At 40.6% G+C, this 27,360-nt stretch overlaps 1 protein-coding gene across 1 annotated transcript in view; it reads right to left on the bottom strand.

Moving 5' to 3' along the window:
- Svep1 (sushi, von Willebrand factor type A, EGF and pentraxin domain containing 1) overlaps window positions 1–27,360 on the bottom strand; it is a 177,183-nt gene that overhangs the window by 117,605 nt on the left and 32,218 nt on the right.

Raw genomic sequence — 27,360 nt, 5'->3', positions numbered from 1 at the left:
GAAACTGGAGTTACAGAGAGTTGTTTGTTGCCATGTGGGTGCTGAGAATCAAACACAGGTCCCCTGGAAGAGCAGCCAATGCTCTGAACCACTGAACCGTCTCTCCAGCTCACAAAGCAGCTAACCCTGACCAAAGACTGATATAGTTTGTTATGTGCTGAGTGTAAAAGTCTCTTTGGCCCACAGTTAGTTTCTGTCATAAAATATAACATGTCTGGGCTGATGTATGAGAAAACTCAACATAGCAGTCAGTGTATGTCACAGGGCTCAAAGTAGTCAATGACCCTCCATAGACTAAGCAAATCATAGCAGATCAGAAATCTTCCATACGTCAGTACTCTCATTCTGTGCAGCCACTGTCTCTGCCCTGGAATGCCTTTGCTCCCTCCAAATCCAGAAGTCAGTTCTCCATCATTTTTGTTGGAAGCTTTTAACAGGAGACAAAGAGAAGCTGGAGGGCTAGAGGGAAAAACTTAGTTGATGGGAGAAGGTCTTTTGAAGAAAAAGGAAGAAAAGATCCTGCTTCTCCCAGGCTCATAGCAAGAACAGATTAAAAGCAGACTCTCATTGATCTTGTTTCCATCATCCTCCTGCACTGACACAGTCTGACATTGAATTTGTAGCTTCAGCCCTTTGGGGTTGCCCACTGTAAAAAGTAAGCTCAAAAGTAAGGTATTTAGTAATAAAGGGGACTTGGCAACACGCAGCTAACCAATTAAACGAAGCACAGCCATAAGGTGGGTTTGATTATGGAGCAGAGAAGCCACAACTAACGAGTGTGTAGTGTATGTTCATCCAGAAGCATGAAGCAATCAGATCAGAAGATTCATAATCTAATGTATTTATCAGGGAAATGACCATGGGTCTAAAATTTTTCATTGCGCTACAAAATATATCAAACTCCCATGGCACATGCTAAAAAAAATTCTAAGTCTGAATCCATGTAAAACTTTCAAAATGAGAGAGACATTTAAAAATACCAATAGTGCTGCTGGTCCATGAAAACAGTTCATTATGGAACTGTTCCTAAGGGCATAAGGGAAGGGACTGTTACTTCAGAGCCTTTTGTTAGTGAACGGGGAGGTGCTGTTGAATTACACCTTATATCAGACACTTCTTCATCCCAACACCGAGCAACAGGTTCCCCAGTCAAGTGCAAAGCAAGGTCTCCTTTAAACAGAAGTGAGCGTTTGCAGGAGAAAGTGATTAAGATAAAGACAGTCATATATAAGAAGAAAGTACCACTGCAAAGTGAACTTTGCCAATGGGCATACGTTACAGGAGCAATAGAACTGCAGGATGACTGAGCTGAGTAAGCATGGCAGCAATCACCACTATGCTTCCTGTGCATTACATTAAGGCAACACACCACATATTTACGAGAAAAATAAGTAAGAGACTCACGACACTCAGATACTCCATTTTTCCAGAGCAAGAACAAATGGCAGGGGGAAAGCATGGATCAAGGTAGACAGCCGTGTAAAAGGACATTGTGAGTCTAAATAGTCAGAGCTCTGGGCAAGAGTCTCAATGAAGGAAGACACTGGTTGATGTGCACAACTTTAGTAAATAAGTCATAGTTCATTGGATAAGAAGGAAATCAAATTTAATAACACAAAAATGAGAGAAATAGTGTTTAATAAACTTCCAGAGTCTGAGAAACTTAGGGAACATGTAGTGACTCTCTAATATTATACTAAAATAATTGTGAAAACTGAAATATCAAGTAATGCTTCCTCTTCTCAAGAAAGTAGATGATCAGAGGAAACAATGTTTACATAATATAAAGAAGAAAGATTTAAGATGTGAGAGAAACAGGCAGGTAAGTGGAAATAAGAGGCATCCATTTCATATGTAGCCATGTGACGAAAGTGGAGAGAAGAGGCGGGTTCTAATGTGTACATAAATACAGTGTAACCAAGAACAAGAGAAAGAACCTGTGACTTCCAAGCAAGCAGAGAGAAAAATACAAAGAAAATCTGAACAATATAGATGCACAAGGACATAAATTAAGGTGGCAGGGAAAAGCCACATGTCTAACTTACCACCAATCTATTTGATCTGCTGATAAGATAGAAACCTGAAATGTGTCAGACTTACAGTGTGAAAACAGAACACTGTTAAAAGATAAGTAAAAACCTTCAGAATATCCTGGTGACTGAAACAGATTACCATCTTAAGGAGAAATTTAAAAAAAAAATATGTAAAGGACAGTCCGGTATGGTGACAAATTTCTAACACTCAGGACACTGAAATAGAACAACTGTGAGTTTGAGGCTACCCTGTGCTACATAACAAGTCCCTGTGGAGAGGGGCAGAAGGGAGGAGAAGAGAGGAAGAATGGGGTGGGACTTCTAATAACACAAGACACATACAAGAGGCTAAGAGACAAAGTGACAGAGAAAAAAATTTTCTTAAGGAAGAAATAAATGTTCATGGCGGACAATCCCAGGGCAGACAGTTTACTGCTCAGAAGGAAGTGAAAATGAACGGCTGCCTTTCAATTTGGCAGCATCTTAAAGGATATTAACACCCGAGCTGAGAAGGGCATGTGATATTTCTATAGGGTAACCTGAGGGAATTCACCAAGAGTCTCACAGAGCACGTCCTTGTTAGTGAGTTTTGGTTCTAAAGGTGTCCCAACCAAATATAACCAAGAATGTTCACTAGAAATTATTTATTATTGTACAGCATTGGTGGTGGCGCAAAGGTTCACAGAGAAAGGCTTTCTTAAGTTCCTAAGACACATCCAACCAATTAGACAGTGGCTATAGAAATATAATCCCTGAGCTGGGAAGCTGGCTCAGTTAGTTAAGTGTTTCCTGTGTGAGCATGAAGACCACAGTTCAAGGCACCAAGCATCATGTAAAAAACAAAAAACAAAGAAACAAACAAAAACATATAGTACACACCCGTAATCCCTGTGCCAAGGTGAATGGAAACAGGCAGGTCACTGGAGTTTGGGGTCAGCCAGGCTAGGTAAATCAGTGAGGTACAAGTTCAAAGAGACTCTATCTCAAACAAAACAAAACAAAACAAAACAAAACAAAACAAAACAAAACAAAACAAAACAAAACAAAACAGGTCCAGGGCAAGCAATAGAGGAAGGAGCAGAGAGTAACCTCTGGTCTCCATTGGCACTACATAAACACTCACATACACAGACTATGTCCTCACATACTGTTCCTGCCCCCTTTCAAATAAAGGAGTCTAATATTCAGTAATGGTTTTCAAACTTCTTAAAAATTATTTTATTATTTTCATATGGTAGTGTTTTGTTTGCATATGTCTGATGCTCTTGGAGTCCAAAAGAGAGCATTGGATACCCTGAAATTGGAGTTACAGATAGCTGTGAGCTGACATTTAGGTTCTGGGGATTAAACCTGAGTCCTCTGGAAGAGCAGCCAGGACTCTTTACTGCTGAGGCATCTCTCTATCCCCCCTTCAGTAACTTTTGAATAATGCCCCGGCCCATCATTTCCCAACCATGCAGAGGAGGAGTATTCCTCTGGTAGGTCTGTTGTAATGAATGTTCTGGCACTTGGTAAATGCTGTCCTTCATTTCTTTTCCTTTCCTGTCTTCCACTTAAATTCTGCCTTTGCTTATGTTTCCCTTCTTCTAGGAGAATTTCCAGCATCCATTTACTCTTCAAAGTTTCCCTAACCTCTTTTGATAATTGTGCTGCCTTCTTTTCTGAATCCTACAACATCCCCCACCCCTGTGCTGTTGTTCCAGTGTGTGTAATAATTCACTGTCTCTGTCTTTCTCCAAGTAGGCAACACACTGTGGTAAATTCATAGAATTTTCCAATTCATTGGATTCCACAGCTGTCTGTCTCACTGGGGTCAGCAGTCATCCAATCAGAGGAGGGCAAGGGGAAACAGCACTTGCTGGAGGGTGGAGGACCAGCCTAGGTGGAGGTCATACTAATATCGTGAAGAAGTAATAATGGGATGAAAAGAGATGTTGGTCAGGGAAGTCAAGACAATTGAATGATGGCCTCAGCTCTTCCATTCATGAGCTCAGGGTGCTGGAACATGACTTTTCTTTTCTATATCTATCACATTAGGAAGTTGCAGCTAATGATGTCTAAGGTGTTTCCAAAGGTAACACGTGAAAATTCCGTAAAAAGAATAGAAATATGCAACCTGGGGAGAGTTCCCCAAGGGCAGTCAGGCTGTAGATGTAGATTTGGTGATTTATGTTGAAAAATAGTAGAACCAGAGAACAAACGAGCCCTACAATATATTTTCCAAGCCCCCTTGAATAGTCAAGGGCTTACAACATTGGAGAATACTGTTTGGGATAAAAATATCTGAAAGCACATTTGGAAACACATTGTGAAATTCACAGTGATGATGGGAAACAGACTCCAGGAGAACAGTTTAGAGGCATTACACAATCCTAGGGGAGAGGTATAATCAATTTCCTGGACTTTCAAGGGTGAACCATGTTCTCATTCCAAACGCAGCAGAAGTTGAAGAGATGAAATAAATCTGTGGTTTGAACAAGTTCCTCAAGGTTTGTTAGATGTGTAGGGGGCTGTTGTTTGGCTGGTTTTTGTTTTTCTGTTTAAAATTAGTAAATCAAATATTTAACTTCTTTCTTTGTTGTTGTTAAAATAAACACTTTCCTTTTTCAGAAACATGTTGGTCGTTATTAGCTACTATTCTTGGAAATATGAATCTTAAATTTGTCATGTAAAAACACCAGGTCTTCCTTCAACTGACAATGAACATCAACCATTTTGGAATCTGTAAAAAGAGAGGCCACTACACTCTCTAATCTGTCTGGGTCATTAAATATCAACATACACTATACAGTGTGTATTATGTGTCTGTGTAACATACAACATACAGGGAATAGCATTTTATCAAACTCTTCCTTACACATGCTCTAAGATTAACTTTTGAAATCATATTGGAAATCAAAAGCCTTAGTTCTTGCACTACTCATCTTTTAAGTCAGTGAATAATTTTAAGGAGTGTGGTTTCAGAAAGATTGCATAAGATGCATCTGGTGGTATACAGGGTGCCAGGGTGCTCATTCATGTAGAGTGTAATGGCAGCCTGTGGAGTTGAACCATCCTGAAGCCTTCATTTCTGCCCTACCTAGGTAGGGCACAGAACACGATATTCCAACATCACATTTCTTTCTAGCTTTATACATTTGATCTGAGTACAGAATCTGTTCTGTACTCAGGTAGTTGTGCTAGGATTTTGAGTACAAAACTTCCTTGCTGTCTTCTCCAATGTTGAGCCAACATTTTCACAAAAAAACGAGATGTAGTTGTACATATAAGGGACTTTACTTTCATTAGGCAACTCTGATCCATTATGATTTTGTCAGTGAATGAGGTGACCCTGAAGTCTTACACATCAGTGCTTGTGTGGAATGTATAAGCACCCTGCCACTCTCTCTGGAATTGGTCAGCTCATTTGGCTAGAGTGCAGACTATTTAAACAAAATTGTGAATTTGAACCCTGTGGGGTGCCTTGCTAGCACATGGCACCTTAACCGCAGGATACCCAGCTTGTGATAGAAAGCGCCTGTTCAGACTTCTCAGGAGAGTGATGTATTACCTAAACTGTCAAAAAACCAAAATCTTCAAGCCCTCAAAGGATGCCTTGGTGAAGAAATTGTCATGTATTAAGAATTTAAACACACACATGGAAGGTGGAGTGTATAACCTGACTATGAAATGTTAAGAGATTACCCCTTTTGTTGGAAACAACTCTCTTAATTGTGTTACAATGCTCATGGTCTGAAGACAGGAGCTCACCTTTATTTTTATAATTAAGCTTTTGTGGGCATACACTTTTAGGAGAAGCTCTTTGGAGAGTTTTGGAGCTATCTTTAACTTCATTTTTCCTTTCTAGAACAGCTGGTGACTCAGATTCACATAAAAAGAGAAGAAAACGAATAATCTATTAGCTCCTTTTAACATGAGACACTCCCAAATGTTGGGATTAAAGGATGCACCACCATACCTAGCAATAGTGTTTTTTAAATTGTGTGTGTGTGTGAACTTTAGGTGTCATCTTGAAAATTTCCATTGATGCTAACCGATTTTGTAATTTTATATAACCCTTATATAAAGTATCATACTTTTCCTAGTCTCTGATTTACTATAAAATTTCTCCAGCAAAATATTAACTTGTTTCTTTTATGTGTATGAGTGGTTTGCTTTCACGTATATCTGTGCACCATGTATGTACAGACCCTGTGGAGACCAGAAGAGGGTGTTGCATCTCCTGTTACTGGAATTATGGATGGTCGTAAACCACCATGTGAGTACTTAGACTCAAATCCAGGTCTTCTGCAGGAACAAGCACTCTTAACAGCTGAGCCATCCTTGCAGAATTTTTTAAAACTTATGAGCCATTAAAGTTAAACTATTATATACCCCATCATCAAGGTTACAAGTACATGGCTTCCTATACCCCCATTCGCTGGATATTAGCAGGTTTTTATTACTTGATTTTTTTCAGATTGGGGTCTTATAATATAGCCTTGGGTGGCCTGCAACTAACTACATAGGGCAGGCTAGACTCAAATTCACAGAGACCTGCCAGCCTCTGCTTCCTAAATGTTGGGATTAAAGGATGCACCACCACACCTAGCAATAGTGTTTTTTTAATTGTGTGTGTGTGTGTGTGTGTGTGTGTGTGTGTGAACAACTTTAGGTGTCATCTTGAAAATTTCCATCAATCTCATTTGAGATAGGCTGCTGAGTCCTACATGGCCATGTGGGAGAGTCGACATGATATAGCTTCCTGCCCCTGGAACAGAACCAGCAGAGCATTGACCTCCATGAGTGTTGACAGTTGCTGGTGTGATGCTTGTTTGTATAAAAATATGTATATTTTTACTTCATGTTCCTACTTTGGGAAATATTCTTCCTACCAAGGTTATTGGGGAATGTCGTCTCTGCCAAGGTTAATGACTCCATGCTAATCAGAGACAGCACAAGTCCTGGAAGGAAAGGGTATGGCTAATATCTCAGCAAAATGGTAGACTGCTGTGACCTTCAGGACAGCTCTTAAGGCTGTGGGAACAAACTCTGAAAACAAGAGTTCAAAAACATATAATTTCTCAACTATGTAACGTGTAAGGATGCAAAATGAATTGTATAAGCAGCATGAGCCAGCTTGTCAGAAATATACAAAGGCATGCAGATTCCTGAGTTCAAGGTCAGCCTGGGACAGAGGTAGGTTAGGCTCAGGCCCAGGCGTGGTGGGAATGGCAATTTCAGGACAGGATCCCACCTAGCTAAACTTATTGTCTGTTCTTACAAAGGCAGACAGATCTCTGAATTCATTTGCAATGTTTTAAAAAAATATGCTTGATGTCTCTTTTTAAGACTCAAGGGGTTAGGATCATAGAACAATGATTCATTGGAAAATCAAAAGGGAACCTGAAGTAAATGACTGAATTGACATGCAAATAAAAGACTGGGCTTTGGTCTACAAGAGCTGAACTATCTCAATGAGTTGCTTGTACCCATGATTTTTGCCACTCAAACACCCCTTCTTTCAGGAACCCCTCTTCAAGCCAAGGTGGCAATAGGGTTTCTCACTAGCATAGAGTTCACTAGTGAAGCCAGAACAGTTTTCCAGTGAGCCCCAGGGATCTTCCTGTCTCTTCTTCCCCAGTGTTGGTTTATAAGTGTGTACCAACATGCCTGCCATTTTGGGGGCTGGGGGGATTCAGTTCTGGGGATTGAATCCAGGGCCTTATACCTGCAAGGCCAGCTCATTACTGGCTGAACCATTTCCCTAGGTGGCAACAGTTTTAAAATTATCAGTAGTTCATTGTGACTGTGAGATGGGAGGCAGAGAAAGAAGACCTTGTGGATAAACTTAGACCAGGGTTGGACAACAAACATCCTTGTAAGCGAGGTGGAAGGGAAGGAACAAGACCTGTGATTGTTTACTGATCTCCTCATGTGCACTGGAACACATGTATGTCCACACTCACTCAGGTGAACTTGTACATGTGTGAACATAGTGTGCATGCAGATGTGCACATAGAAATGTGTGACTCATAATTCTTGGTCGTGACACCTCTTCTGACTTGTTTCTAGTAATTACATATTCATTTCATAGTAAGCTATTTTAAGGCAAGTACTATGCAACAATCTTATCTTCTGGAGTACCTAAAAATAGTCAATCAAACTGTTGAAGGAATTTTAAATGATTTTCTTCTGTGGTTTCCATAAGAACTGTTTTGAAATGAATGGACCTGCCTGTGTGGTCTGGTCTGCCACTTTTGAAGTAAGTATCATGTAATGTTTTTTTTTTTCCTTTAAACTCTCATACTAAAACATCTGAAGTGACTTCTGAATGGTATTCATGTAGATAAAACTGCAATACTTTCAACACATGAGATTTCTCTATATTGTCATCTTTCTTCCATTTCACCCATTAAGATAGGGTGTGGAAGAAAGAATTCCCCAAATTACTAATGGCTTTGCAACTGGTCCTAAGTTATGTAACTAATTAGAAAGCTGGTTTTTCCCCCATCACTCCTGCATGGGCAAGCAAAGTTGTAAACTAAAGTTCTGAGCCCCTCAAAAGGGGTGAAAAGGATATCAGGAATAAAGCAAAGAATAAGCTTGCACTCCATCTGTGCTTCTGTGCATCTGGAATAGAAAATCTTTACCAGCTATGCTTCAGACAGAGTACTAATGTCCAGAATTTACAGAGTGAAGAAATTAAACACCAAAGAAATAAAACTATCCCAGTGGCTAAGGAAATAGGCAGAAAATGTCAAAGGAAGAAAGAGAAATGGCCAGTGACTACTCTTTAACGTGCTCAACAAGCCTAGACATGAGGGTAAAGCAAATTAAAATACTTAGAGATACCACCTCACCCTTTTCAGAATGGTCAGCATCAAGAAATCTGATCACAAATGTTGGAAAGAACGTGAGCAAAGAGAAACACTTATTTACTGCAGGTTGCAAAGCAAATTAACACACTGTATGAAAAAGAGTTTGGAAGCTCCATATGATGCAACTATTCCACATCTGGGCATGTGCACAAAGGAAGTCTGTATCCTACTACAGAGATATTTTCACATATGTAATTATTACTGTTATATCTACTATGGCAAAAATATAGAACCACCCTAGATGCCTGTGAACAGATGAATGGACAACAAAAATGTGGTATATACTTAAAAAAGAATAGTATTCACTGGCAAAGAATAGTAAAATTTGTAGGAAAGTGGCCAGATTTAGAAAGTTTATTAAGTAGGTTAAAGACAAAAAAACACCGTGTATTTTCTTTCATGTGCACATCATATCTGTAATGTATATGTGCAAACAGCTGTAAAGGAGGGCATCACGTTTAGAAAGGAGAGCAAGAGAGGGTGACGTTAGTGCTGATGAAGGGCAGAACCCATGCAGGACACTAAAGGCATGACAGAAGTTATACGTCTATTTTGCTTTTCTGATTTAAATTTGATCATAGTTCTTCTTTAGAGTAGGTAAGAGAATATAAATATGTGGTGGAAGTGTAAAACCTGACAGCTTCAGAGTGTCCACTCCAACTGCATACAAGCTCTGTGAGATGTACGGAGTTTGAGACTGGGCAAGTGTTTGAGTGGCTTCCTCATACCAGCTGTGTGACATTTGTGCATTAATGAAAGTGAACTTATTTTTAAAAATTATTTAAAAGAAATAAATGAAAAGATGACAACAAAAGAGAACATGGTCCAGAACTCAAAAGCAGGGGCGTGGTTGAGGCCGTGATCAGCACGATGTCAAAGGTGAAGGGGGCTCATGCCCAGACAGAAGTCTTAACTCATATTCTACAAACACGCAAACAAAACAGACAATGAAAAGTGTTCGAATAGGGAAGGGGGTGGCCCAGCAGGCTAGGAGGTTTTAGATAACAGTACTCTACTTTTTCTACCAAATGCTTAAATAAATAAACAAACAAACAAACAAAAAACAGACATAGCCCTGTGTTTCAACCTTGTCACATCAGCAGAAGCCAAGTTGGGGTTGTTATGCTTTTAGATGGGAGATGTTTCCCCAAAGCCTCATGTGACGAAGTTTGCTGGAAGGAACCTGGCTGGAGAAAGTAGGTTTTCTGGAGGTGTGTCCTAGGAGGATAAACAGCAGTCTTTGCTCTGTCTTTGCCTCCACGTACCCCAAGGCTTTGATTCACAACATGCTCTGTTAGTACCACAGGCTTCGAACAAGAGTCAGGTAATGTGAATAAGAACCTGTGGGACCAGTGGTCAAAATAAACCTGCTCTGCTGGAAGCTGATTTTTTTCAGCTATTTTGTCAGTGATGGAAAACTGATTAATTCTCATGTCAGGCTCTGCTGAGATGCTTCAGTGAGTATCATAGAAGAGTTTTGAAAAATCAAATAAAAGTGGCAAAGCTTTAACCAACTGCAACAAAGAAGATATGATACAAATTGTTCCTCTCAGGAATGAAACAGACCCTGTAGACATGGGTAAGATCATGCTACTCAGAGTGGGTCTCTATACGTTTAGCAACTCAGAAGAAGCAGGTAAGTTCCTCACAAACTACAAACCACCACGATGCACACAGTGGTAAGTAATTTATACAGCTCTATTGTTAGCAGAACTGAATTCATACTTTTAAACACTTCCACCCCCCAAACAATGAAAAGGGGGGGGGAACCCAATAAAATACAAATAAAGAGTAAAAATCTCTATACATGACTATATCTCAGAAATGCACACATTAACATCTCAATAAAATATTAGTAATACATAAGATAAATTTTATACCATGAACCAGTAATACTTATTTCAGGGATGTGAAGTTGACTTAATATTGGAAACCATTACAGGCTAAAGAAGACATTCTGTTTGTTAATATCCTGATTCTTTTTGTAGGAGGTTCTAAGTATCTATCAAAACCAGAATCCCTCTTGGAACTGAGTTGGCTTAAAGGTAGCATACAAGGAGATCAAACAAAACTCCATTGCATTTTCATAGATTAGCAGTGATCACATAGATGAAATAGAAAATGCACTAATAATTACTTACTGAGGTTCAAAAGCAAAACATATAGGTGTCAATCATACAAAAGAGACTCAGAACTTACATATGAAATATTAGTGCTGAACAAAAGATCTGAGCAAACTTTGTGTTTATAAATGTGAAATTGTAACATATCAAAAGCGTCAAATTTTCACCAAGTGATACGCAGATATAGTGCAGGGCCTATGAAAATTAGAGCAGGGTTCTTTGCCTGTGAGGATAATATTCTAAATTTTACGTGGAAAGAAGAAGCTAGGCTTTGATTTGGTTTTGATAAAGCAGAATGAGCTCAGCCAGAATTCTCGCACAGCTAAGGGACTGACACAGTGTATCTGGTGGCACAGAAAGCATTGGAGAAAGAGACACCAAGGCATCCAGCAAGTATAGAATGAGTTCAATGAGGGAAGCCTCACCTTTACAGGAAATAGTGTGGAGGAACTGGATATACCCAGGTGAACTAATCAATCAGCCGTAAATCTCACACCATAAGTATAAAGTGTGGCACGTGTGTCAGTATAAATGCAAGGCTAAGGTACAGGCCATAGAAGGCAAAAGCATGAAGTACAGATGGAAATGTTGCTGAATGGACTCCTTGGAGTTCCCCAGCATTAGCAACAGTGCCAAGGCAAATAGAGTCCCCACCTGAGAGAGTGACACTAGAGCCGTATCTCTCACCCTACACAAAACCAATTTAAAACAGATCAGGCGCATTCATGTAAGACATGAGACTCTGAAACAGCCAGGGGAAAACTCTTTCAGAGACAATTATAAGCAAGGGCTTCAGAAGAAGGACTGGAGGAGCAGCAGCAGCAGCAGCATCTCCCAGGGCTGACAAATGCATAGATTTCAAAGCTTCTTCACAGCAAAGGAGAAATCAATAGCATGAACAGAGAGCCAACAGAGCAGGAGAAGGATCACTGACAGATGTACAGAGGTGGGGTAATTAATATCTAGGTTCCATAAGCAACCTCCCAAATTAAACACCTCAATACCATCCAACCAACAAAAGGACTAATTAGTTGAATAGAAAGAAGAATACAAATGGACCATAAATAATTGAAAAATAGTTCAACTTCCTTAGCAACCAGGAAAATGTTAATTAAATCCACAGAACAGCTATCATCAAGACAACAGCGAATGCTGTCATGGGTGTGAGGGAAAAGGAACTCTTACACACTGCTGGTGGGAATTTAAACTGGTATAATCAATAGGGAGGGTTCTCAAAAAGCTAAAGATAGAGCCACCACCCAGCTGTGCCATTACTGACTATTGCCATGTCAGCAAACCACAGAGATATTTGCAGCTCCATACTGATCATTCCTCTATTCCCAAACGCCAAGGTATAATCAGATAAGGAAAATTTAATAAATATGTCTAGCGGATTCCTAGTTAGTTATGAAGAAGACTGAGATTATGGCATCACAGGAAAGTGAATGGAACTGAAGATCATTGTGGTAACTGAAATAAGTCAGACCCAGGAAGAGTCGACTTAAATATAATGTGTGTGTGTGTGTGTGTGAGAGAGAGAGAGAGGGAGAGGGAGAGAGGGAGAGAGGGAGGGAGGGAGAGAGAGGTCTAAAGGAGGGAAATGAGAGGGTAAAGGAGCATAGGTGACAGGAAGGCAGGAGGAATGTTTAGGATGAGAGGAGGAGCAGCCAGAGGGCAGAAGGAGGACGTGGGAGGACAGCCAGGGGTGAGGTAAACATAACGGTATAAATGCGTGCAAATACAACAGAGCCGTCACGTTGCACATCTCCCCAAGGTTGATTAATAAAAATTAAAATTTAACAATTATGCCCAGGGACAATGGAGAAAATGAAAAATAAGTGCCACAGAATAGGGCATGCTATTTGTAAATTACACAGCTGGTACAGACCTAGTATGTATAAAATACAAAGATTTCTCACCCTGTGAAAATAAGTCAAAGAAACCAATTAGAATAAGGACAAACAGCAGGCAGTGACCGTTTGTGGAAGAAGGGGTCCATAGCAAATAAGCATGTAGAAGCATGTCCAACTTCACCGGAGCATGTGAATGGAAATGAGATGCCAAGCATTCTCATCAGAATGACTAGAATCAATAACAAGAAATGCCAAAGATGATAGAGAAGATGGATCACAAGTCCCTCTTTCTCCCCTCCCCTCTCCTCCCTCCTCTCTCTTGCTTTTTTCTCATTTTAAAGATTGACATGCTATGTAGCCCAGGCTGGCCTCAAGCATACAATCTTCCTGTGTCAGTCTTCTGAATGCTAGAAATATACGTAGATGCTATCATGTTGAGTCCACGTATATGTATCTGGCTGGAATGCAAAGCAGTGTGTTGGATTTTTGTTTGTTTGTCTGCTTGCTTCTTAAAGTAAGCACATAGCTACTATGTTACCATGCCAAGTAACCACTGGTCCATAAATACCTATATTCACACAAAAATGTGTACACAGATGTTTATAGCAGCCTTAGCCATAACACACCCCATGACCACCCACTCCCATCACCCTATTTCCTTTCCAACCCTCCACTCCCATCCATCCTTGTTAAGAGCATCAGTTGTCAGCCTGACACAGTCTACAGCCATCTGAGAGGAAGGCCTCAATTGAGGAATTTTCCAGATCAGACTGGCCTGTGGCATGCCTGTTGGGGGCTATTTTGATTTTTAACTGATGCAGAAGGAGTCCAGCCAGTGTGTGTTATATCATCCCTAGGCAGGAAGTCTTGGACTGTGTGAGAAAGCTAGCTAAGCATGTGCCAGAGACCAGCTAGACAGTAAAGCGGCAAGCAGCATTTCCTCAAGCTTCTTGCCTTGAGTTCCTGCCCTAACTTCCATCGAAATGCTGGACTGACCTGGAAATGTAAGCCAGACAAACCCTTAGCCCCAAGTTACTTTTTAGTCCGGTGTTTTATGATAGCAACAAAGATGAAACTAAAATATCTTTAAACTGAAAATTATTCAGATGTTTTTCAAAAGACAGGTGGTTAGACTGTGGAATATTTCCGTTACTGTTACTTACCCTCACAAAGGTACAAACTGTTAAACATGTAAAAACCAGGGAGATCCTCCAGAGAGCTATGCTGGATGAACAGCACCAGTCTCAAAATGCTACATGATTCCATTTGTATAACATTCTTGAAATAACATATACTTAAACAATAGAGGTAAGGGGGCTACAGGGGTGCTAGGAGTTAGGGGAAGTTGTTAGTACTTTATTAGAGCAACTGGGTGATCATTGTGGCAGCCAAATGGTGGCATCAAAGTCACTATCTGACAAGATTTGAGAACCAATGACCCCCATGGGCTCCCTGCTTGAACACTTAGTTGCCAGTTGGTGAAACTGTTTGGGAAGGATAGATCTTGTTGGAGGAGGTGTGTAACTGGGGGCAAGCTTTGAGATTGCAAAAGACTGGACATCCCTGGTTAGCTCTCTCTCTGCTTTATAGACATCTCCAGATATGGACCAGAATTTGAAACAACAACAACAGCAAAGCCTTTCTGACTAGACAGGGCAGATTGCAGATGATATTCATGCTCACATCGGCTCAGTCCACAACAGCTTGGGATGGGCGTGCAAAGCTCTTTCGGATTCTTTTTTAGAGGCATATACATTTCTTATTATTACTAATGGAATCTTATCACTTTTAAGCTTACTATTCCTTCCTGAGAAAATTACTGATTTCAAACTATTTCTCTGACTGCCTTAGAAACCTATCCTGGTACCACGAAGGGTTTCCAGTTGATTCCTTTGGATTGTCCAGGGGGAAACAGCAAAACATGCAAATAATAAGATGGTTCTTTTTATTTTATAAAATTTTATCCTTTTGCCATAAATATTTCACATAAAGCACACATTTTTCCCCTCAAAATTTGTTCTACACTCACGATTTATTTTCATATAGCTTCCCTGTATTTTGACAAGATTTGTAAACTTCATCTAAAGAAGAAACTACCAACTGTTAACATCATGCTGCATACAGTAATCATTTTTCGAGTTGTGCATTTGTTAAATAATTGCTTAAATGATGAAAGTGTATGATATTTTAAAATTCTATGCCTCATTTAATTGAATTAAAACATTATTGCAGGCTTTCAAAGTAGGCAAGTAATGCACACACACACACACACACACACACACACACACAGAGAGAGAGAGAGAGAGAGAGAGAGAGAGAGAGAGAGAGACTGAGAGAGAAAGAGAGAATTAGTAACAAATTTAGAAGCAATCTCAGCACCCAGATAACTTGAAAGAGATAAATGTGTGATTAGCCACTTCCTATTGTTGAACTCAGCCTTCCAGATGGTTCCCTTTGAGTCTGAGCCAGGCCTGCTCAGGGTCAGTAGATTTGTTCACCTCCAATTCTCCATAAGAGGAATGGAAATTTCCCAGGAAACTGAGAAGCAAGCAGAGTTCCCATATGCCGAGCTCTAGTATCTAAACATCCAACTCATCTTTTTATTTACTCGTTTATTCATTCATGAAAAACCTGACGTCTACTCCAAGTTCACGTGCCATGAAACATGGTAACAATAATGAGTTAAAAATAGTATAACCACACCCTGAAGTGACTCAAAAAATACAGAAGAAGGAAGACATGCCTAATAATGCTTCCCCAAATACCTAGACCTGTGTCAGCCATGAGCTTTTGGAGAAAGAGTTCAAAGTCAGTATTGTGTTGGAGAAGTATTTGCTGTGAGCTTTGGAGGAGCTGAACAGACATGTAAGATTAGATGACAAGGTCAAACAAGACATCGAAAATTTTAGGCACAGGACGCCAAAAGGCACAAGTAGGAACCTCACAGTCATAAGCACAATTATAAATCTGTGAAAACTCCCGTGCAAATGGCTGCACTGTGACTCAAGCAAGCATCCAACCTTCCTGTAACCACATGTCTGGGGTACGTCTTCTTAAACTCTTTGAAAGTAGACATAGCAGTATTTGCAAATCTCACTTTAATGCATACATTTAATTGGTCAATATTGTAGTGGTTTTGTTTATTTGTTTGTTTGTTTTCTGTCTGTACTACTGGTACTGAAAGTTGGGTTTTATAGATGCCATGTAACTTCCCTGGCCACCACCCTGTTATTGAGTAGATCCTAGTAGGTTTGTGTTGTGTGACACTATTCCTGGGAAGATGTGAAGAAATGCCAACTTATCCCAGATGGGGAACCAACAACAGATCAAAGTAAGGACACCACCAAAGTCCAATTTGGTGAGCCAATAAGTATTCTTGGGGTTACTTTTAGGAGCAGAAATGGTTACTAACAAAGGATGGAACCCTGAAGCTCACTGCATGACTTTAAGGCAGTTCAAAAGGATGGAAAGTTTCTTTTTAAGGCAGCTCAGTTGGTCTGAGCCTCTTCAAAAGCTCAACAAGTTTGAGCCTCTTCTAGGCATCTCAGATGGTCCTGCTTTTAGGTGGCTTGGTTAGTCTGTGAGTCTCTCAGAAGTCTTTACTGCCTAAGGGAGTTTTGGCAGAAAGGGATAGATTGTATCTAATCAGCTTCAGGGACTTCCTGAAGCCTTAGAGTAGTTTACTTCCTGAGCTTACCTAGCTTCTCTGGAGGCTATGTTTATAAGGACTGTATCTCATTTTTAGGGCAATCTGTTATCATTGGCCACATCTTAAAACACTGTTAAACCAAGATCCATAAAGATAAAAGAATATTTTGCTCAGGAAAAAAGATGAGCTACTACAAAACATATCTTGATTTCATTGAGTTTAGGAAAAGGAACTGTGAACAAACATAGCCTGTTTTTTTCTAATTTGAACTATTGTTTTCAGGTTGCTAACACTGCATTGATAAACCGTTTTTCATTCCCTTTGGAGGACAGAAGATGACTCTGCACCTGGGTAGACACATGCAAGGCATCTGTCTGGCACCTCCTTTGTGGCACAGATAATACATGGCCCAGTTCCAGGAGTGAAAATAAAAGTACTGTAAGCACTGTAAAATTTACTGGGAGTGAATAGGGACACATGAACATATTAAAATGTCAGGAAAACCACAACCAAGAACTTACTGGACACACCAGACTGAGTAAACAGTAGAACTCCTCCACTTGGACCCCACAGAGAGTTGGACATCTGACTCTAAGATGATACCAGTTTCCTCTGACCTGTGTCACAGGACCAACAAGCAGAGGACTTCTGACTGTCCTAGGGGCTTCAGCTCAATTCAGTCCCTGCTGTCGACCTGGCATACTCATTTGATGTGTACTGATGTTTTATTCTCAGACTAGAGTCATAATCATAATTACTATAGGGAGAAAACTAAGTCCAAGGTTCCAGACCCTAAGGGAACCTGGGAACTTCCCAATAGCTGAACATCTTCTGTTGTAAGGAGACAGTTGTCTGAGTCCAGCTATCTCAAGGACAACTTGTCTATCTTGTTGGCAGGGTCAAACTAAGTTCATGTTCGGAGGCCCAGGAACCAGCTCCTATCCTAATTGGTGGAAACTCGCTTGCTCAACCCCTTATGTCAAAAATATAATCGGACAACGCGGCACCCCACCCCATTCCCCCTCACTTTATAGTTTCATTTTTTAAATATGCTGTACAACTTCCCTTCAGTGTTGCAGTTCAGCTCCCGATCCATTCTGTGCCCTGATCGATCAGTAGTGGCTTGATTACAATAAATTTTTGTCATCTGCATTGATTTGGTGTTTGAGTTATGTTGGATCTAAATGAACCCCATTATGGATATATGCCTATCCTGTTGCCCCATCTGGTCCTCCTGTCTGTCCATCTACCCATTCTTTCATCTGGTCCTGGTCATTCCTTGTCTCCTTTGTAGCTGGATTCAACACTACAGCTCAACTCTGACTCTGCATTTGACTCTAAAATAGTAGCTGTACTTTTCCAGAGACCCCCAGGTTCTTTGTGTCACCTTTACAGGTTGCTTTTCATTTATATCAGTTACCCAGATTTGGCTTTTTGGGCCTCTGGAATTTTTTTGTCTCTAAATCTTTATTCTGTAATTCTCCCCTGGACACAGGGAGGGACAATGGGGATGGGGAAGGAGAGAGATTTACTATGTGAAATAAAGTATGTGAACTGGCAGTTAATATTGGTAATTAAAACTGGAATAAGCTGCCGGGCGGTGGTGTCACATGCCTTTAATCCTAGCACTTGGGAGACAGAGGCAGGTGGATTTCTGAGTTCTAGGCCAGCCTGGTCTACAGAGTGAGTTCCAGGACAGTCAGGGCTACACAGAGAAACCCAGTCTTGAAAAACAAAACAAACAAACAAACAAAAAAAAAAAAAAACTGGAATAAGCTAACTTGCATTTGCCTTGGCAAAGGATATCAATTAAGTGGGAATATCTGACAAAATTGCCACCAATAAGACAATTGAGCCTTGCAAATTTGACCTTCATGAATCCTGACTGAGAAAAGACACAACGTGTTCATGAAAAGACAGATGCGTTCATCTATGCTTTTGACAGTATCTTGTGAGAGTGTAACTTAGTTTCTTTTCATCTTGCTGGGCTAAAATAACTTAAGTGAGAAAGAGTCCATTTTGGTTCACCATTCTAGATTTCAGTCCACCGTCACCGGGAAGCCACAGCCACAGGAGTTTAAGGGGGCTGGTCACACTGTATCCATCATCAAGAAGCATGGAGCAACAAATGAATGTCACTCAGCTCCCTTTCTCAACTATGCAGTTCAGGATCCCAACTAATGGATGGTACTCACAGTAGGCAGGTCTTTTCACTTTAATTAATAGTCAAGATAATTCCCTGTAAGCATGCTCAGATGTCTACCCCTAAATGATTTTGAATTCTGTAAAGTTGTCATTCAACACTACCAACTCCAGTGTATTTAACAGGTATGCAATAGGGGCTCGAGCCAACATCCAATAGAAATTTCCCAATTATGTTTATTATGCACTTATCAAAAGGATGAACTTAGAGCCAAAGAGCTCTGTCAGACCTGGACTGAGGAGATCTTACATTCCGCAAGACCCTTGAGACACTTCACTTTCAAGAATGGAGGATCTTTAAGACCTCGTTTTCCTTCACTCTGACCTGAATTATAAAACCACATAGCAAGCAAAAGCAGAAACAACAGAGGCAACCTGGGGCCCAGGTTGTTTGCTCTGAGGAAAGGACTGACTAACATGGCACCATTAATTTTACACATCTCTAGGCCTTGTCTAAAAGCTTCCTACAAATTGTAAGATGGCCATAGGCATCAAGAGAGAAAATTAGTTTTCTTCTTCCCCTGTTTTGGACAAACTGTGAATAAACCCATTTTCCTTTACCAATTTCTGTTTCCTTTGTTCTTTGGCATGCAAAGAAACCAAGGCAGAAAGTTTATAGACCTAAGCACACAGTGATGATCTTTTTTGACGGTCAGTGATCATACAAACTATGCGTGGATGGAAGACAAACGGTGTTAGGTAGCTAGGTAGAAATCAGCGAGCACGAAGTCAAGGATGGAGCCCCTCTCACAAGCAGCTTAGGACTCCAACTCTAATATACCTGGCAACATAGTAATTTAACGAAGAGGAACTATATTACAATTTAATCTCCTTAGTATTTGGAATACCATTAATGTATGAAAAGAAGAAGGTAAAATTGATTCTCCTTAGAATGTGAAGCATTACAGGAAAGGATAGTGACAGATCACAGAGGCAGGGAGGTAGAAGCTTTGTTGGGGATCTTTAAAGGAATTCTGTGTACTTCTGGTAAAGCATGCATTATTTTGTTTTATAGATCTATTTGTTTTTCTTTAATTCTATCTAATCTACTCTATTACATAATTTTTGGTCAGATGAATGGGATCTGAGTCATATCTCTGGCCCTTGGTGCAGAAATTATCTTTACTGCTAAAAGATTCTCAGTGCTTTAGGCAGCAGGAGGCTTTCTGGTAATGAACAAAGAATTAATCAGAATAGGCCTGTCAATCAATCGTCTGCATAGGAAAACACCTTCCCAGGGAAGTTGTCTGTTCCAGAAACTTTAGGAAATATTGATAAGCCTGTCTAAACATGTAGGTCAGCACAAAAGTTGCTCTGTCTACTGTCCATTCCTATTTCATGAAAGTATTTTCCTCTGCAGTGGCCTTTCTACACAAGTTCCATTCTCACCGTGGAGAATGTTTTCCCACACAAAGATTTCTCTGCCCACTGCCTTCTCTGTGAGAGCGTCTTCCTTCTTGCTGGTCCCTGTGCACTGAGTGTGATCCACACCTCCTGCAGTGGAATGTCGATAGTTTATTGACAAATAAGGAAAATGAGTAGGCAAAGTCATGGCGAGCGTCATGTTGTTGAGGCACAGACACTTCTAGAGTATCAACATTCACTTGCCCTGAGAAACTACTTGCAAGCAGCTTCCCACAGCTGTCTGAAGACCTCTCAAAAGGACGCTGAGGCCGGCTGTTGGTGGTGTGGAGTTTATCAGAATTATCAGTGGTGTGGCGGTTTAAGTGAGAGACATTCTCCATGGGTTCATGTATACTCAGTCACCAGTTGATGTGCTGTTTGGGAAGGTTATAGAACAAAGGGTTGTCTCTCTCTGTCTCGGTGGGTCTCTCTGTGTCTCTCTCTCTCTCTCTCTCTCTCTCTCTCTCTCTCATTCCTAAGTGTGCATGATGAGGTGATGACCCAGCCTCCCGCTCCTGCCATCATGTCAAAATCTCCTCTGCATTATGAACTCTATCCTCCCATCTGAACTTAACTATCCCCAACCTTGCTTTTGGTCTTAGTATTTTCTCACAGCAGGAAAGTAACTGATACAAAAGTCAAGGATGGAATGCCATCAGCACCATAGTCACATTCCAAGGAGCCATTTCCTGTCCCCTTGAGTCACTTTTTAAATAAGGGGAGGAGGGATTTAAGCTAGCCACCTGGAGTATACCAAGGCTTTGACCTCTCAATGGTTAAATATAACTTTAGCTTTTTCCAGGGACTGAAACTCACTGGTAAAACTCTGCCTTCCAAGTCTTTATCTTCTGACCTGTACACTGCTTTTTCTCAATTTAACAGCTTTCAACTAAGTCCCTGCCCCTCAAAAAATGTTTGTGTCAAGGATTCAAAATAACTACATGTTATTGATGAGGTTGCTACCATATAAATAACTTGTCTTTTGTTCTGTGTGTGCTGGCCAGCACTGTCATAAAACATCCAACATCTTTTTGTATTAAAATATGTAAATTAACATATTTTAAAAGTTTAACTTGCGTAGTAAAACCTATGGTTACTCCTAAGGTCATAAATATTCGTGTTTAATCTAAGACTGTACATGTGGTGTTTCAGAACTGTCTTCCTGAGTTTTTTGTCTTAATGTAATTTTACTCACAAAAGTTGTTTTCAAAATTCTAAAAATAACCAGTCATCCTTAGCAGACTACTTGGACTCAACATTCTTTTGATGCCAAAAGTGCCTTTGTCCAAGAGGCTGAGTGAGACCAGACTACCTGTGGAGAAGAGGATGCCCACCCTCATATTCATCTCCGTCCAGTTTAGAAGTCAGACGGAATCAACACCCACTATCATTTGTGTCTCCCCTTCCCCATCATTAGCCTGTAATATCATTCCTCTATTTCTTTCTAAATATAAACAAAGACTGAAATGTAAGAACTTAGCGTTAGAATCCAGCAGCTGCTGAGGCCACAGTACCACAGCACCTGCCCTTTCCAACTCATAGATACCCACAGGCAACCTACTAAGACATTACTTCTCAATCTTTAGCTAACAGACTCTCTAGATGCTGACTTACATCAAATGGGTCCTGGTGGATTTGGACCCCCTGACTCCTGCCTGGGAATCAGAGCCTAGAGATAGTCATGTGCTATAAAACTTCCCCTGGTTCTGCCAATGGGCTCCAATTTCTTCTCTTCCAAGTCCCCTCCTTCTTGACACTGGTGTTGGGGTCTGCACTGTCTTTAAAGTCCCCACCATACTGTTGTCTCTCTGTCTATGGCACTAATACTTCTTCTAATAAGCCCCATGGCCCCAATAATCTATCCCGGTTTCCAGTTGAACCCCCATCTAAGACCTTTCAGTCTGTCTTCCATTTTTTCAAAAGAAACTCATCCTTCCTGTGGAGGTAGGACCATTAATAAGATGCCAGGAAACGGAGCTAGTTTCCAGGAATCTTCGCAAGCATGGTCCAGGAATCACCAACTATTCACCATGGAATTTTGTAACATAACATGACAGAGCTGCAGCCCAGAGCCTATTGACTCCACTTTTGGACCAAGACAGAACATTGTTCATGGAGGACTGCCCTTGCTTGCATAGCCTACACTGCACCACCTTAATACTAAGTGACCATCACTCAGTGGCTCACACTAACCTACAGCAGCACAGCAAGCCAATCTGGGCTATCCTCAAAGCATTCATTCCATGTGAGTAAACTGTGTGATCCAGTTTGCTTTTTGCTAATCTGATAAAACACTGACTAAAACCAACCTGAGGGATACAAGGGTTTGTTTTAGCTTACAGGTTACAGTTCATCATATTCAGAAGCTTGAGTTAAGAGTTTGAGCTCAAGGCAGGAACCCGGAGTCAGGAACTGAAGCAGAGACTACCTGGGAGAAACGCTGCTTACTGGCTTGTTTCTAGGCTCCCATTCATCTACCTTCCTTTGTATAGCCCAGGCTCACCTGCCTAGGGGATGGCACTGCCCACAGTGGGCTCATCTCTCCTACATCGATAAGCAATGAGGAAAAGACTTCCACAGACATGATTACAGGCCAATCAGCTGCAAGCAATTCCTGACTTGAAATTCCCTCTCTCCGGGTACATCAAGTTGACAACTGAAGTTATCCGTGAAATGCTCATAAGAAACGGACCCTAATCATCAAGACGTTTCTCTCCAATGGAGACCTCTTGTGGTCCCACCCCTTCAGACTATAGTGTGTTTGGATGTCTTGTTCATTGCTCTCTCAAAATAGATTCATTAAATCACCTTTACAAAACTGACCTAGAGGGAGAATTGACTCACTGTTTGCCATTCCCTTCCTTGTTATTACAGTGAATGGCCACTGTGTGCAATCCCCTTTTTAACTCAATAAACAAGGCCCTGGAAGCCCCACCTCACATCAGGAACTATGCTGCACAGCAGAACTCCAGGACTTAACCTGGCAAGAGTGACCCAAAGAGGCAGCCTGTTAGTACATTGAGAAAAACCCCATTGGAGCCTTCTCAAAAACTGAGAGCGCAATGCCAATATTCACACAGTACCAGCTCATTTCGTAACTTAAATGTTTTCCAGTTCCTCCATTTCAATGAAGTTGAGAAGGGGCCCAAAGGAATTATTAGCTGATAAGCCATTAATAGCATTTTTTTGATGACAGATAACTGATGTCATCTTTGGCATGTAAGTTAGAAGGAACTCCAAGAATTCAAACCCAGCAGCATAACACAGCTTGCAACAGGCCTGGCAGAAATGAAGATATTCTACAGAGACGCTTGGATCTCAATTGCATTATCAGACTATTAAATTAATAGATGCCAGAGAAATGGGAATTTGCCTAGGAGTCATGCTGGAAGAGAAGATGTCAGCCAGAGGGAAACTTGTCTCCTCACAAAAGACACATAATTTTAACAACTTGTTAGACCACCTTACAGCATGAAGCCCTGGTAATGGTGGGGGCAGTGATGGGTCAAGAGTAGGCAGGACCATGCCTTGGCTATGGCTGCTTGAATGTGCACATCCTTGTTTAAACTTTGACCTCACATCAGCAGGAGTGCCTTGTAGGATTTGCCGGACGTCCTTGTCCCTCTTCCTGTTTCTGCTTCCCATTTTTAATTCTGCTCCTTTAGTCCTGTTGAGAAATTTTAGCCAACTACTTGAAAATCAATCAGGGATACACAGATTTTTCAATATTTTGGCATGTGATCCAAAATGCTTGACAGCATGGCTTAGCAGATTTTAAATGCTTTCCTTTGTCTCCTTGTGTTGTAAATGGTAAGAACCACTTGCAATGGGGCTGGGGAGAAGTTTTGTTTTACAATGGAAAGCAGAATTACTGGTTGTGATTCTTTTCTTGAAAGCTTTAGGCTGCTGGGTAAGTTGCTATGCATATTTCTACAGAGTAAAGTACACTGTCATTAGCGTTTTTTATGATTGTCCCATGTGTGGTGGTTTGAATGAAGAGTATCTTCATAGACTCACGTGTTACACTTAGATGCCAGTCAGTGGTGCTGTCTGCAGCAGCTATAGATTCTTCTGGAAGGTACAGTCTATTAGTCTAATAGAAGTTTGCCATTGAGGGGCAGACTTTGAGATTTTATGGCCTCACCTTGTCCCATTTCCTGCCAGACTCCCACCCCTATTTCCTGTATATGAATAAAGATGGGATCTCCCACTTCTGCACTGACTGTCATTTCCCCCACCTCCAGCTCCAAGCCCACACTGTGGACTCAGTCTCTCTGGAATCCTAAGCCAAAGTAAATTATTTCTCTGTAAGATGGTTTTGGTCATGGTATTTTATCACAACAACAGAAAGTGAACTAATACATACCAATATATATTCATGGTCTGATTATATGTGCTGTATCACTTCATCATTGTGATTGCCTGGAAAGACCCTCAGGGCTGATCACCCAGCCCACTGAGTGGAAACCAGAGCAAACCAGCCTGCTCCAGGCAGCAGGTACAAATGTTCTACTTGAGCTGACAGAAAGCTGTGCCTACACACTAGCTGTGTTCCCTCATAAAAAGCAGAGAGGAATTCGTAGCACTCATTCCTTACACCTTATAAATCCATCACTAAGTACCACTGGGGATCCTTTTGGGGGGTAGGAGGAGGGAACAGCTAAGCTCTGTTCAGAGGACAAGATTTCCAAATGTTTTTGTTTTTACACAAGAATTTCTAGAATTCTTTGTCCCTTCTTTCCAAAGGAATGGCATAATATTTATACAGAAGGAAAGTGTGTGTGTGTGTGTGTGTGTGTGTGTGTGTGTGTGTGTGTGTGCAGGGTGGGAGTGGGGAGTTATATGCATCCCTCTTTGAGGAAATATAATATAGCTAAAACTTAGTTCAAGTTACATAGGGGCCTTGTCCTTGGCCCAAATGGATGTACAATGTCAGTTGGTTCACTCCACATTCACTGAAACAGTCAGTCTCTGGAAAGAAGCAGTGTCCTCAAGATGCCTATTGGCCTGTACTCAGGCTTCTCATCCTCTCCTGGGGAATCCAGAACAGCTGCAACCACTTGGATTTACAAGCGTTCCCTGGCTGTTGGAAACTGATTTGATGATCTATCCATCTTAACATGGCTCTTCTAGCAAATCTGTTGTATGTTGCATTTAATTTATTGTTGACAAGGGCCAACCAAATATAAATGTTTTTGTTTCAAATATACCAACCACATTGTAAAAAATAAATGTGTCATGCTGCATGCTCGCATGTTTTTGGCCAGGGGATTTGGTGGTGGTGAGGCAGGCACAGAAAAAAAAATACAGATGTCTGAGGTCTCAGTTGTGAGTTTTGTCCAGAATCTGATATCAAAGTAAGTTTTCTGGGTTTTTTTTTGTTTGTTTGTTTTTACTAATTTCTCTTTTTTGAGACTTTTATAAAGCCAGAGATTGAACCTAGTGAGGCTTTGTACACATTAGATGTGATGGTTGGTCTTGAGGTTTGATTTGATGGATTTTATAATTGCCATGGAAGCAAACCTCTGGGCATGTCTTGTGATGAAGTTTCTGGGCTAGGTAAATTGAGGGTGAGAGACCCACCCTAAGTGCAGAGTGCACCATTTCTTGGGCTGAGTCTTGGGCTGAACAAACAGGTGACAATGAGCTGGACACCAGCATCTGTCACTCTCTGCTTCCTGACTTTGACATTCTGTGACCTTAAGTTTCTGCTGTCGTGCCTTCCGTGTCCTGAGGGAATGAATCTACTGAAACAGGAAGGTGAGCTAACCCATCCTTCTGTTTGGTTGGTTTTGTGTCATGCTATGTCTATCTGTTTTATCACGGAATAGTGTGAAGTAACAACTGCACTATGTGAGCACTCCATGTCGCTGTCTCTTGAACATTTATTATGGGGTCTGAGCACTCTGTGTCATTGTCTATTTATTATGGGGCCTGAAGGGAAGCAGTTGGACACACAGGGCAGGGAGTTACTGCGCGTCAGTGTGATGACGTAGACAAAATGACAATAGTTATTTGTGCTCTTGTGCTCGGAAAAGAAGCCAGAAGCCTGAGGCTAGGGCTGGGAATGAGATAGCATGGAATTCAGAGGAGAGTGTAAGAGCTCTGACTTTAAGATCAAAGATAAAGAAAGCATCAGATCATGCAAATCCTTTAAATTATGCTGTGGGATTTTAGCTTATCCAATGAAGGGACCATAGTTTACTACTGCTTGGCAGGGATGTGTGGTGACCAGGCTTGGATCTTATATAACTCATCCTCTTCTTTCTCAAACATGGTTGAACCATAGGATGCTGCTATTTTGTAAGCTGAAAATCATCAAATAATGATAATCCCATTGGGAATAAATTAACTTAAAATTTAATAGTAAAACAATATATGGCAGCAATCTTGCTATATAGTCTAGTCTGGCTTTGATGAAAGCATGTGACATTATGTCACCTTGACTCTATGTTTTCAATTTAAATGTATTTGTTAAATGTCTATTATTAGGACAAGAGATGCTAGAGCCAGACACTCGGGTTCACACATCTCATTTCTATTAGCTATGTTTCTGTGGCAAAATTATTTGACCTCTCAAGTTTTCAGTTCTTCTTCTCTGAAATGAACCAATACTTGGGAGTTAAATGAGTTGATATATTCTAATGTTCAAAAAGGTATTTCACATCTAGTGCCTGTTACTTAATGTTGCTATGAGTTATTAAGTTGCCACCTCAATATCAACATTGCCATCATCATCATTACAATCCAAGTGTCTATGGAGGGCTAGGGACAAAGACCGTGAGACTAGTAATTGAGTTAGAAATAGAAGCAATGTGCTTTTTTATTTTCTCAACTAAAGCCACAGTCTATTCACATTTGTCTACATGCACATCTACAAGTGTGTCCACACACATATCTATATATTATATCAATATAAATCTGTATACCTAAACATAAACATGTGTGTGCCCATAATTAAGTCCATTTTACAATAGAAACTAAGAGTCAAAAGAGATTGACTTCCAATGTCACATCCTTTGGTAGAGGGGAACTGACTTTACACGTTTCTGAGGAACTCTGACTGTTGTTTAATCACTGGAATTTGGAGAAATGGAGTTCTCTCAGGGCCTGATAGCACTTAGCAGAAATTTAAGTCTATATTTCAATGTTTTTTAAGTATTTTGAGCATAGTCCCATATCTCTGGTCTTGGAGAAGCAATACATATAAGCAACTAGTTATTTTCAAAAACTGGA

This window comes from Arvicanthis niloticus, chromosome 5 (assembly GCF_011762505.2).
Source record: "Arvicanthis niloticus isolate mArvNil1 chromosome 5, mArvNil1.pat.X, whole genome shotgun sequence".
In the NCBI taxonomy this organism is placed as follows: Eukaryota; Metazoa; Chordata; class Mammalia; order Rodentia; family Muridae; genus Arvicanthis; species Arvicanthis niloticus.
This window is presented reverse-complemented; position numbering and strand designations above follow the sequence as displayed.